The sequence below is a fragment of the Erythrolamprus reginae genome, chromosome 2 (assembly GCF_031021105.1).
Source record: "Erythrolamprus reginae isolate rEryReg1 chromosome 2, rEryReg1.hap1, whole genome shotgun sequence".
Classification (NCBI taxonomy): domain Eukaryota; kingdom Metazoa; phylum Chordata; class Lepidosauria; order Squamata; family Dipsadidae; genus Erythrolamprus; species Erythrolamprus reginae.
This window is the reverse complement of record NC_091951.1, coordinates 343997638-344010951: the sequence shown is the minus strand read 5'-3', so window position 1 is coordinate 344010951 and position 13314 is coordinate 343997638. Positions and strand designations below refer to the sequence as shown.

The 13314-nt window shown below is 39.9% G+C and overlaps 1 protein-coding gene across 3 annotated transcripts in view; it reads left to right on the top strand.

Moving 5' to 3' along the window:
- CTIF (cap binding complex dependent translation initiation factor) overlaps window positions 1-13314 on the top strand; it is a 217360-nt gene that overhangs the window by 120047 nt on the left and 83999 nt on the right. The gene's annotated exons all lie outside the window — the stretch shown is intronic.

Below are 13314 nucleotides of genomic sequence, written 5' to 3'. Positions count from 1 at the left end.
CCTTGCTTTCCATCCGATGCTTAAAAATAGCTGTTGGCAAATACCCTTTGTTTGTTATGTTTCCGCAAAAAAACCCAAAACATTTTCTCAGTTCCTTCCCGGTGAACCATTTTTTTTTCTTCACTTCCACCTTTGATAACAGGCTTGGCTAGGGTTTCTGAAGAAGAATTAAAAGCAGAATAAAATCCCATCCACCCACCCAAACTCATTTCTTAATACTTTACTCAGCCAAACTTTATTTACATACTTGGAACAAACTTGCAGCAGATGTGGTTGGTAAATCCATAGTAACTGAATTTAAACATGCCTGGGATAAACATATATCCATCCTAAGATAAAATACAGGAAATAGTATAAGGGCAGACTAGATGGACCATGAGCTCTTTTTCTGCCGTCAATCTTCTATGTTTATTATTGATTGATTGATTGATTGATTGGATTTGTATGCCGCCCCTCTCCGGAGACTCGGGGCGGCTAACAGCAATAATAAAACAGCATATAATAATAATAATCCAATACTAAAAACAGTTAAAAACCCATTATTATAAAAACCAAACATACATACAGACATACCATGCATAAAATTGTAAAGGCCTAGGGGGAAAGAGTATCTCAGTTCCCCCATGCCTGGCGGCAGAGGTGGGTTTTAAGCAGCTTACGAAAGGCAAGGAGGGTGGGGGCAATTCTAATCTCTGGGGGGAGTTGGTTCCAGAGAGCCGGGGCTGCCACAGAGAAGGCTCTTCCCCTGGGTCCCACCAAGCGACATTGTTTTGTTGATGGGACCCGGAGAAGACCCACTCTGTGGGACCTAACTGGTCGCTGGGATTCATGCAGCAGAAGGCGGTCCTGGAGATAATCTGGTCCGGTGCTTTATATGTTTCTACTTGGTTAATATTCACTGTCTAAATAACAAGAGACGCCTTTAGGCGCCTTTATTGGCACAACCCAGAATGGTGTATGCAAACAGTCGCCCCCTCTCTCTTCTTATTTTTCTCATGACAAAAAGCACAGGTGGCCTGCTACCGGAATGGTAAGATGCTCCGTTCCAGCAGCAATTTTTGGGATGTGCATGCAGCTGCAGGTCCCCGATAGTTTTGTGCCCGTGCAAAATTTGGCTTCTGTGCATGCACATCAAATGAAATCTTGTGTGAAGATGCTCGTGCGGGTGAAATTTCAGTGATTTTTGCCGATTTTTTGCTTCCGCACATGCGCAGAAGCAAAAATATTGGCAAAAATCACCAAGATCTCGCTCAGGCGCCCATCCTCATATAAGATTTTGCTTGCTGTGCAAAAAAAGAGAGATGGCGGTGCCCATGAACTGCCTCTGACTATATCAGGTCCGTGATGCCATCCTGATGTCACTGGCAGGTTGCTAGCGGTTTGGACGATCGGCACTGAAAAATCAACTTATGACCGTTTTTCATACTTAGAAACATAGAAGATTAATATACCATAATAATATACCATCATAGAAACATAGAAGACTGACAGCAGAAAAGGACCTCATGGTCCATCTGGTCTGCCCTTATACTATTTCCTGTATTTTATCTTACAATGGATATATGTTTATCCCAGGCGTGTTTCAATTCAGTTACTGTGGATTTACCAACCAGGTCTGCTGGAAGTTTGTTCCAAGCATCTGCTACTCTTTCAGTCAAATAATATTGTCTCATGTTGCTTTTGATCTTTCCCCCAACTAACTTCAGATTGTGTCCCCTTGTTCTTGTGTTCACTTTCCTATTAAAAACACTTCCCTCCTGGACCTTATTTAACCCTTTAACATGTTTAAATGTTTCGATCATGTCCCCCCTTTTCCTTCTGTCCTCCAGACTATACAGATTGAGTTCATGAAGTCTTTCCTGATACGTTTTATGCTTAAGACCTTCCACCATTCTTGTAGCCCGTTACAATCAATGCAGCATCTCCATAGTCACGTGTTCAAAATTCAGGTGCTTGGCAACTGGTCCCTCTTTACGACAGTTGCCATGTCCCAGGGTCATGTGATTTATTATTTATTTGTTTGTTTATTTGACTTTTATGCCACCACTCACCAAGGACTCCTGGCAGCTCATAACATATAATAAAACAATACATAACATTTCAGGTCCAATTAATTAAATATATAATCTAAAACTAAAAACCCATTCATTCCCATTCAATCAATTTCTCGCAGTCCATTCATCGGCCAGGGGGCAAGAATCTAACGGCCCCAGGCTTGGTGACATAAGTGAGTCTTGAGATTCTTGAGTAAGGCAAGGAGGGTGGGGGCAGTACAGATCTCCTGGGGGAGTTGATTCCAGAGGGCCAGGCCCCCACAGAGAAGGCTTCCGGACGTCTTCGTGACGTCAAAGCTCCGCCCATGGAATTCCGTATTGGGATTCCCTATCTCCTTTCCAGCCTCCGGAGCGCCATTTTTGTGATCAGCGGCGGCGCCCGGCTGTAACCTTCTAAAACAGCCAGGCGCTTCTCGGCGGCCTCCGGAACCCGAACCTGAACCTGAATTTCACAAGGTGACAGCTGGGCGGCGGCGCTTCTCGGCGGCCTCCCCAACCCGAACCCGAAAAGTTCAGGTTTGGGTTCGGGAGAACGCCGAGAAGCCCCCCGGCTGTTTTAAAAGGTGACAGCCGGGCGGCGGCACCCAGCGGAGCGCCATTTTGCGGGGTTCGTAAGCCAAAAAAAGTTCATAAGAAGAGGCAAAAAATTTTCGAACCCCAGGTTCGTATCACGAGGGGTTTGTATCACGAGGTACCACTGTATATCTATAAACCAGGTTGTGACATATACTGGGTTGTGTATAGGTTTTGGCATATCATTTTAACTTTAACTGCACAATCCTGTATTATAATGCAGATTTAAGTAATGAACAGATTTTTTTAAAAAATTGTTTGGTCTACATGCGCTCTGGTTTCACTTTTTGCTTTTCAAAATGTTTTTATGTGATTTGTTGCTAGTACTTTCTGTACAGCAAATGCTAAGCCTTCTGCTTCCTTACTGATGGCTCCAACTTAAAGTCATTGCCAAATTTAAAATACTGTTCACCTTGCCTTTAAATTTCTTTCAACCGTAGACCAAGCAGAGGTCAATTATCCCATTTTTTTCCGTTTACCTTTCTAGCTAGGCGGGTTCGTATGACACCTTTGATTCTGCCAGACCCGTATTAGCATACTCTCCTTGTTTACCTTCATGTATAATAAATAATAACAGCAACTACATAGTTGGAAGGGACCTTGGAGGTCCTCTAGTCCAACCCCATGCTTAGGCAGGAAATCCTCTTTAAAACTTCCAGTGTTGGGGCATTCACAACTTCTGGAGGCAAGCTGTTCCACGGATTGATTGTTCCCACTGTCAGGAAATTTCTCCTTGGTTCTAAGGTGCTTCTCTCTTTGATTAGTTTCCACTCATTGTTCTACACTCAGGTGCTTTGGAAAATAGCTTGACTCCTTCTTCTTTGTGGCAACGCCTGAGATACTGGAGCACTGCTATCATGTCTCCGCTGGTCCTTTTCTTCACTAAACAAGCCATGCCCAAGATTGTGTCCCCTTGTTCTTGTGTTCACTTTCCTATTAAAAATACTTCCCCCCTGAACCTTATTTAACCCTTTAACATATTTAAATGCTTCAATCATGTCCCTGCTTTCCCTTCTATCCTCCAGACTATTCTTTGTGGCAGAACCATCAGATATTGGGATGCTGATATCATTTCAACCCTCGTCCTTCTTTTCATTAGACACCTTCTCCGGTTTAAATTCCAGAGCTTGTTCATCCCATTTTGGTTGTCTGCCATCTGTTTAGAGATACACCAACAAGCAGCTCGTGCTACCTCTGAAGATGCTAGCCACAGCTGCCAGCAAAAAACCCCCACCCCAACCCATCAGAACAAAAGAAAAGGAGACCACAGCCATTCAACCCAAAAGCTCTTTGCTTTGTTGTGTGTTTTGTCTTTCATGATCAAAAATACCAGCCTGTATTGAGCCAACCATCTCTTTTAACCTTTGTTGCAACACTTAATCAAAAGGATTTGTAAAAACAGGGACGTCCAATGAATAAGATATTTGAGTTAAAATCCATGAAGCTTATTTTTTTTTTCCTATGCTACTCAAATTTCTTTACCTTCTGATTTTGGTTTATTTTAACCCTTTCTGCTGTTGCTATTACATTTGCTATTTCCTCAGATTTTTATTTTTATTTGTCTTTCTCTATATATTTATATATCCATGTGGTCATATAATTCATTATTTTACTTGTATATTAATAGAATGGAATAGAATAGAATTTCTTATTGGCCAAGTGTGATTGGACACACAAGGAATTTGTCTTTGGTGCATATGCTCTCAGTGTACATAAAAGAAAAGATACATTTGTCAAGAATCATGAGGTACAACACTTAATGATTGTCATTAAGTGCTGTACAGTAATCCCTCGCTACTTTGCGGTTCACTTTTTGCGGATTCGCTACGTTGCGGGTTTTCAAAGGGGGCTTAAATCCATTAAATCCATTTTAAAAATCCATCCATCCATTCATTCATTCATTTCATTTCATTTGGCTTCTATGCCTTCCAATCTGTGGCTTACAACAATATAAAGATACAAATACAGTAATCCCTCGCTACTTTGCTTTCACGGATTCGCTATTTCACGGGTTTTCAAAGGGGGCTTAAATCCATTAAATCCATTAAAATTTTTAAATCCATTAAAAATTCAAAAAATTCTTCTACAGTACTCCTGTACTCTATTACAGAAACTGGTACGATTTCACATGTAGTTCCAGCTGATAAACATTATAGAACGACTGTTTAATGCAAAGGGCGGGTTTTAAAAGTCCAAATACTCATCAAATACATAAAAAAAATATTTCCTCTATTTCACGGAAATTCGTTTTTCACGGGTGGTCTTGGAACGCATCCCCTGTGAAAAATGAGGGATCACCGTACCTCATTCTTGACAAGTTCTGGGTTTTTTGGAGGGATTTGTTTGTTTGTTTGTTTGTTTGATTTGTATGCCGCCCCTCTCCACAAACTCGGGGCGGCTAACAACAGTAACAAAACAGTATAATCCAATACTAAAAACAGTTAAAACCCATTATATAAAAACCAATCATACCTACAGACATACCATGCATAAAATTGTAAAGGCCTAGGGGGAAAGAGTATCTCAGTTCCCCCATGCCTGGCGGCAGAGGTGGGTTTTAAGCAGCTTACGAAAGGCAAAGAGTGTGGGGTCAATTCTAATCTCTGGGGGGAGTTGGTTCCAGAGGGCCGGGGCCGCCACAGAGAAGGCTCTTCCCTTGGATCCCGCCAAGCGACATTGTTTGGTTGACGGGACCCGGAGAAGACCCACTCTGTGGGATCTAACTGGTCGCTGGGATTCGTGCAGCAGAAGGCAGTCCCTGAGGTAATCTGGTTGGGTGCCATGAAGGGCTTTATAGGTCATAACCAACACTTTGAATTGTCACCGGAAACTGATCAGCAACCAATGCAGACTGCGGAGTGTTGGTGTAACATGGGCATACCTTGGGAAGCCCATGATTGCTCTCGCAGCTGCATTCTGCACGATCTGAAGTTTCCGAACACTTTTCAAAGGTAGCCCCATGTAGAGTTATCCCATTTTTTTTTCCCCAAAATTCCAATATTTTTTCCTTATTTTGGGGAGTCTACTTGATTGCCTGCTTTCAATTAAGCTTTCTGGAAAAATAAATGTTCCTTTGTTTGAATGTACCTATTGTTTTTGGAATTGTTTAGCTCTACTTTCATATTGTTCCATTTTTGTTAGAAGTGGCCGGTATTCTTTATTTTAATTCTTCCATGACTTCTGCAATTATTTTGCTGTTGGGATTGCCATTGGCGTTTATTTTCTCATTTTTCCCATTTTTGCTGCTCTACATTTGATACACTGTGAGTATCTTTTTTGAAATTGATTTATTTCATTTTCCAATTTAATTTTCTAGGTTGGCCTCTGATTTTAAGTTTGGTGGCTTGCTTTTTATTTATAACCCAATTCTCTTTGCTGTTATTTTTGCAAGGGCTGTTCATGAGCTGATTCATCCCTTTGATCATTTATGTCATAATTGAGTGGACAGCCCTATTTGCACTGTACAAAACTTTTTAAAAATGTTTCTTTTGAATAGATATCAAAGAAGGCAATCTTTTTTCTTACCATTTCTTTCATGCATTCCAAAACTTTTTTCCTCTAAGTAGCTTTTAATATTCAGACAGCTGTGGTCCTGTTTTATAATTAAGAATTGACGATTCAGAATTTTCACTGGCTGTTGCCAAATGGATGTTTGTATAGACCTTTTTTTTTTCTTTTGGGAAACTTTTTTTCCATTTCAAAACTTTTAAAATATACTGCTCAAAAAAATAAAGGGAACACTCAAATAATACATCCTAGATCTGAATGAATAAAATATTCTCATTGAATAATTTGTTCTGTACAAAGATGAATGTGCACAACAGCATGTGAAATTGATTGTCAAACAGTGTTGCTTCCTAAGTGGACAGTTTGATTTCACAGAAGTTTGGTTTACTTGGAGTTATATTGTGTTGTTTAGAAACATAGAAACATAGAAGACTGACAGCAGAAAAAGACCTCATGGTCCATCTAGTCTGCCCTTATACTATTTTCTGTATTTTATCTTAAAATGGATATATGTTTATCCCAGGCATGTTTAAATTCAGTTACTGTGGATTTACCAACCACGTCTGCTGGAAGTTTGTTCCAAGGATCTACTACTCTTTCAGTAAAATAATATTTTCTCACGTTGCTTTTGATCTTTCCCCCAACTAACTTCAGATTGTGTCCCCTTGTTCTTGTGTTCATTTTCCTATTAAAAACACTTCCCTCCTGAAACTTATTTAACCCTTTCACATATTTAAATGTTTCGATCATGTCCCCCCTTTTCCTTCTGTCCTCCAGACTATACAGATTGAGTCCATGAAGTCTTTCCTGATACATTTTATGCTTAAGACCTTCCACCATTCTTGTAGCCCGTCTTTGGACCCGTTCAATTTTGTCAATATCTTTTTGTAGGTGAGGTCTCCAGAACTGAACACAGTATTCCAAATGTGGTCTCACCAGCACTCTATATAGCGGGATCATAATCTCCCTCTTCCTGCTTGTTATACCTCTAGCTATGCAGCCAAGCATCCTACTTGCTTTTCCTACTGCCCGACCACACTGCTCACCCATTTTGAGACTGTCAGAAATCACCACCCCTAAATCCTTCTCTTTTGAAGTTTTTGCTAACATAGAACTGCCAATACAATACTCAGATTGAGGATTCCTTTTCCCCAAGTGCATTATTTTACATTTGGAAACATTAAACTGTGGTTTCCATTGCTTTGACCATTTATCTAGTTTAAGTGTTCCCTTTATTTTTTTGAGCAGTGTATAATAATATAATATAATAACAGAGTTGGAAGGGACCTTGGAGGTCTTCTAGTCCAATCCCCTGCTCAGGTAGGAGACCTGTACCATTTCAGACAAATTGTTCCACTGATTAATTGTTCTGTCAAGAAATTTCTCTTTCATTCTAAGTTGCTTCTCTCCTTGTTTAGTTTCCACCCATTGCTTCTTGTACTGCCCTCAGGTACTTTGGAGAATAGCTTGACTCCCTCTTCTTTGTAAGTTTTGTCCTGTTTTACCACATTTCTTGTGTCAGGTGCTGAATGGATCGCTGACATTATTAAATTAGTAATACAAACTTTGTTATTCAGAAGGTCGCAAAATGACCTTGAGACACAGCAATGGTCATAAATATGAAGGAACCAGTTGCCAAGCATCTGAATTTTGATCATATGATTATGATCATATGAGTCTACGGAGAGGGGTGGCATACAAATTTAATTAATAATAATAATAATAATAATAATAATAATAATAATAATAATGGGGATGTTGCAAAGGTTATAACTCTAAAAAACAGCCATAAGTCATTTTTTTCAGTGACTTTGAACAGTCACAAATAGAATTGGGATGGGATAGAATAGAATAGAATAGAATAGAATAGAATATTAGAATGGAATGGAATAGAATAGAACAGAATAGAAACATAGAAGACTGACGGCAGAAAAAGACCTCATGGTCCATCTAGTCTGCCTTTATACTATTTCCTGTATTTTATCTTAGGATGGATATATGTTTATCCCAGGCGTGTTTAAATTCAATTACTGTGGATTTACCAACCACGTCTGCTGGAAGTTTGTTCCAAGGATCTACTACTCTTTCAGTAAAATAATATTTTCTCACATTGCTTTTTATCTTTCCCCCCAACTAACTTCAGATTGTGTCCCCAACAATAGAATAGAATAGAATAGAATATTGACCAAGTGTGATTGGACACAAAGGAATTTGTCTTTGGTACATATACTCTCAGTGTACATAAAAGAAGAGAGACATTTGTCAAGAATCATGGGGTACAACACTTAATTATTGTCATAGAGTACAAATAAGCACTTAATGGTTGTCACAGAGTACAAATAAGCAATTAAGAAACAATCAATATAAGTCGTAAGGATACAAGCAACAAGTTACAATCCTAATGAACTGTTGTATGTTGAGAACTATGTGAGTGTATTAACTCTGGTGTCTATAAAAGTCTTTTTCTGAGCATGAAATTTCTCTAACCCACAAGCTGTTCAATAATATTTGATGCCAGGCAATTTATTTGCTAAATCTCATCCTTTTTTTTTCGCCCTGGAAACCTTAAGCTGATTAATTTAACAATTTTACAACTTCTTGGTTTTTTAAGCGGCCAAGTTTTTGAGTGATTTTTTTTCTAGTTGTTCTGCAGGTTGCCCAGCAGAGAGAACTGGACCCCGTAACCCATTCTCCACGATTTCAGCCAGTGGTGTACTGGAACTCCTAGATCTTTTTTTACTAATATTCCTGCCAAGCCACCTTTTCCCTTTGGTTCTTGTTCCTTTTATTTTTCTTACTCAAATATAAAACTTACATTGCTTCCTTTAAACTTTATCTTGCCTTTCTGACCCCAGAGTTCAGGTTGCAAATGTGATCATATAACCGCAGGACATTGTAGTCGGTTATAAATGTGAGACAGTTATCAAGAGCTTTCCAGTCTTCTTTCTATCTATCTATCTATCTATCTATCTATCTATCTATCTATCTATCTATCTATCTATCATCTATCTATCTATCATCTATCTATCTATCTATCATCTATCTATCATCTATCTATCTATCTATCTATCTATCTATCTATCTATCTATCTATCTATCTATCTATCTATCTATCTATCTATCTATCTATCTATCTATGGCACCGGACCTTCATGGCACCAGACCAGATTATCTCCGGGACCGCCTTCTGCTGCACGAATCCCAGCGACCAGTTAGGTCCCACAGAGTGGGTCTTCTCCGGGTCCCGTCAACTAAACAATGCCGCTTGGCAGAACCCAGGGGAAGAGCCTTCTCTGTGGCGGCCCCGGCCCTCTGGAACCAACTCCCCCCAGAGATTAGAATTGCCCCCACCCTCCTTGCCTTTCGTAAGCTTTTTAAAACCCACCTCTGCCGCCAGGCATGGGGGAACTGAGATACTCTTTCCCCCTAGGCCGTTACAATTTTATGCATGGTATGTCTGTATGTCAGTTTGGTTTTTACTATAATGGGTTTTTAATTGTTTTTAGTATTGGATTATTATTATATGCTGTCTTATTATTGCTGTTAGCCGCCCCGAGTCTTCGGAGAGGGGCGGCATACAAATCAAATAAATAAATAAGTAAGTAAGTAAGAAATAAATCTATCTATCTATCTATCTATCTATCTATCTATCTATCTATCTATCTATCTATCTATCTATCTATCTATCTATCTTGATTTCTATGCTGCCAAATCCCGGAGGACTCAGGGCAGCTTACAACAGTATAAAATAAAAAATAGTAAAAGGAAGTCAAATATAGACTCTGAGCTATAAAACTTTAATTAATTTTAATTAAAATTAACCCAACATACATACTTGACATGCATACAATTTGGGCATGATTGTTGTTGGTTCATGGCCCCCAGGCCTGCCGGCAAAGCCAGGTCTTCATGGCCTTAAGGAAAACCAGCAGGGTGGGGGCCGTACGGACATCGGGGGGGGGGGAGTTGATTCCATAGAGAAGGGGCGGCAACAGAAAAGGCCCTCCCCCACGGTCTCGCCAACCTGCATTGCTTAGTTGACGGGACCTGGAGGAGGCCGACTCTGTAACTGAATTTAAACATGCCTGGGATAAACATATATCCATCCTAAGATAAAATACAGAAAATAGTATAAGGGCAGACTATAATGGACCACGAGGTCTTTTTCTGCCGTCAGACTTCTATGTTTCTATGTTTAAATTCAGTTACTGTGGATTTATATTCCACGTCTGCTGGAAGTTTGTTCCAAGGATCTACTACTCTTTCAGTAAAATAATATTTTCTCATGTTGCTTTTGATCTTTCCCCCAACTAACTTCACATTGCGTCCTCTTGTTCTTGTCTTCACTTTCCTATTAAAAACACTTCCCTCCTGGACCTTACTTAACCCTTTAACATATTTAAATGTTTTGATCATGTCCCCCCTTTTCCTTCTGTCCTCCAGACTATACAGATTGAGTTCATTGAGTTTTTCCTGATACGTTTTATGCTTAAGACCTTCCACCATTCTTATAGCCCGTCTTTGGACCCGTTCAATTTTGTCAATATCTTTTTGTAGGTGAGGTTTCCAGAACTGAACACAGTATTCCAAATGGGGTCTCACCAGCGCTCTATATAGTGGGATCATAATCTCCCTCTTCCTGCTTGTTATACCTCTAGCTATGCAGCCAAGCATGCTACTTGCTTTCCCTACCGCCTGACTGCACTGTTCACCCATTTTGAGACTGTCAGAAATCACTACCCCTAACTCCTTTTCTTCTGAAGTTTTTGCTAACACAGAACTGCCAATACAAGTATTCTTTTCTTCTAATTAACGCAGTCAATTTAGCCATCTCTGCTATCTCCATCAGCATTTGCAGCCAATCATCCATTGCCGGAATTTAGGTATCTTTTAGTCTCATTGACTAAACAATGCCATCTGGCGGGGGCCAGGGGAAAAGCCTTCTCTGTGGCGGCCCCGGCCCTCTGGAATCAACTGCCCCCAGAGATTAGAATTGCCCCCACCCTCCTTGCCTTTCGTAAGCTCCTTAAAAGCCACCTCTGCCCGTCAGGCATGGGGGAATTGAGACATTCTTTCCCCCTAGGCTTTTACAATTTATGCATGGTATGTTTGTTTGTATGGATGTTTAGTTTTATAATAAGGGTTTTTTAGTTGTTTTTAGTATTGGATTTACATGATGTTTTTTATTACTGTTGTTAGCCGCCCCGAGTCTACGGAGAGGGGCGGCATACAAATCCAATAAATAAATACATACATACATACATACATACATACATACATACATACATACATACATACATACATAAATACATTGTTACTCCCATACATAGTTCCCTCTAAGCTGAGCAGTGAGCAATCGCTCACTTAAAAATCATCATCAACTCAGAGTTTTCCAAACCTGCCCAGAAGCCGAGAGGGAAAGAGTGAGAGGGAAGGAGAGAGAGAGGAAGAGAGAGAAAAAAGAGAGGAAGGAAAAGAGAAAGAAAAAGAATGGGAGTAAGGAAGAGAGAAAGAAAATCAAAATCTAGTTTGAAACTAGCTCAACTATTTAAGTGGCATTTTGATATTGATAGAGTTGCCCTATTATGAGCTCACTGTTATAGACACACAGTACAGTATTTTATTTTGAAATTCTCTGAGGCAAAACAGGGTGGGTTTTTTATTTATTTGTTTGTTTGTTTGTTTGTTTATTATTTCTGTGCTGCCCAGTCCCGAAGGGACTGCCGCTCAGACACTATACTTTTCCACCACCACCCCAAAAAAAAAAATTAGAGGGAACACTGCGTCCCATAGTTGATAAAGTTGTACAGCAATTTTTCTGGTCCTTAACATCTTATAGAGTTGATTCTGCCTTGAGTTCAAAAAGGCTCTTTAGTTTGTTCCAGGAGGAACAAAGATGAAACAATCCAATTTCAGGCCCCCATGCCAATCCCAAAAGTTGTTCTTTTCACTTGTGGGAAATGTTGGATTTTTCCACCTGAAAATGCGGTGGGAAAATGCGTCAGAGCCACATAGCAATCCAGTTACACTATCAGTCTGTTTCCAGAGAACTGGAGCAGAGAATGACTGAAAGCAATTTTTTTTTAAGAAGTGAGCCACTAATCTTGTTAAGCTACCCACAAAGTTATTATAACTCTGTAGCCAACATAATGTGCAGAAATATATTTGGATTTACATCTGGACCTAGTTCTGTCAGAGTTCTCATCCCCAAAATTGGCCAAGGTGCTTGTATGTCACGGAACATCCATGCACATTATAACTTCTGACAAGGTTCAGTGACAACATGTTGTGAATCATTCATTCAGCAGCCCCGAACGGGAAGTGTGAAGTCAGTTTTTTCTGAATCAAACAAACAAACAAACCAAAAACTCCAAGCGTGGTTACGGAGATGAGAGCCGGCTTTCACCATGATTCAGAATGACCAACCTCATCCTTGGCTGCACATCTCTAGTTCTAGATACATGTGGAAGAACTAATGGCATTGACTTCATTGGCAGCCCTTGGCGCATGCTCCCAAGCGCCGTGCGTCTTTTGCAAAAACCACCAATCGGAAGTCACCGTATGCCATGGAAAATTTGGGTTAGTTTATCCTTCCCAAGAGCCCCCAGAGGAGTTCTCTCTGCCTAATGCTTGAACAGCCCTAGTTTGTTGACTCAAAGGCCAGGCTGTGAAATATTTTGGGGGAATGAAATAAAAGGCAGAGAGATGACTAATTGCCCTAGGTCAGAGATTCATGGGAGGAAGGAAGGAAGGAAAGAAGAAAAAGAAAGAAAGAAAGAAAGAAAGAAAGAAAGATGGTAGTTATGTGTGTATATATAACTATTATATAACTATTATTGGTATACAGTGTTCCCTCGATTTCCCGTGGAGGATGCGTTCCGAGACCGCCCGCGAAAGTTGAATTTCCGCGAAGTAGAGATGCGGAAGTAAATACACCATTTTTGGCTATGAACAGTATCACAAGCCATCCTTCCTTCCTTTCTTTCTTTCTTTCTTTCTTTCTTTCTTTCTTTCTTTCTTTCTTTCTTTCTTTGTTTATTTATTTGTATGCCGCCCCTCTCCGCAGACTCGGGGCGGCTCACAACAAAACAAAACAGTCCATGACAAGTCTAATAATTATAATTTAAAATATTTTAAAAAACCCATTTACTAAGCAAACATACATACAAACATACCATGC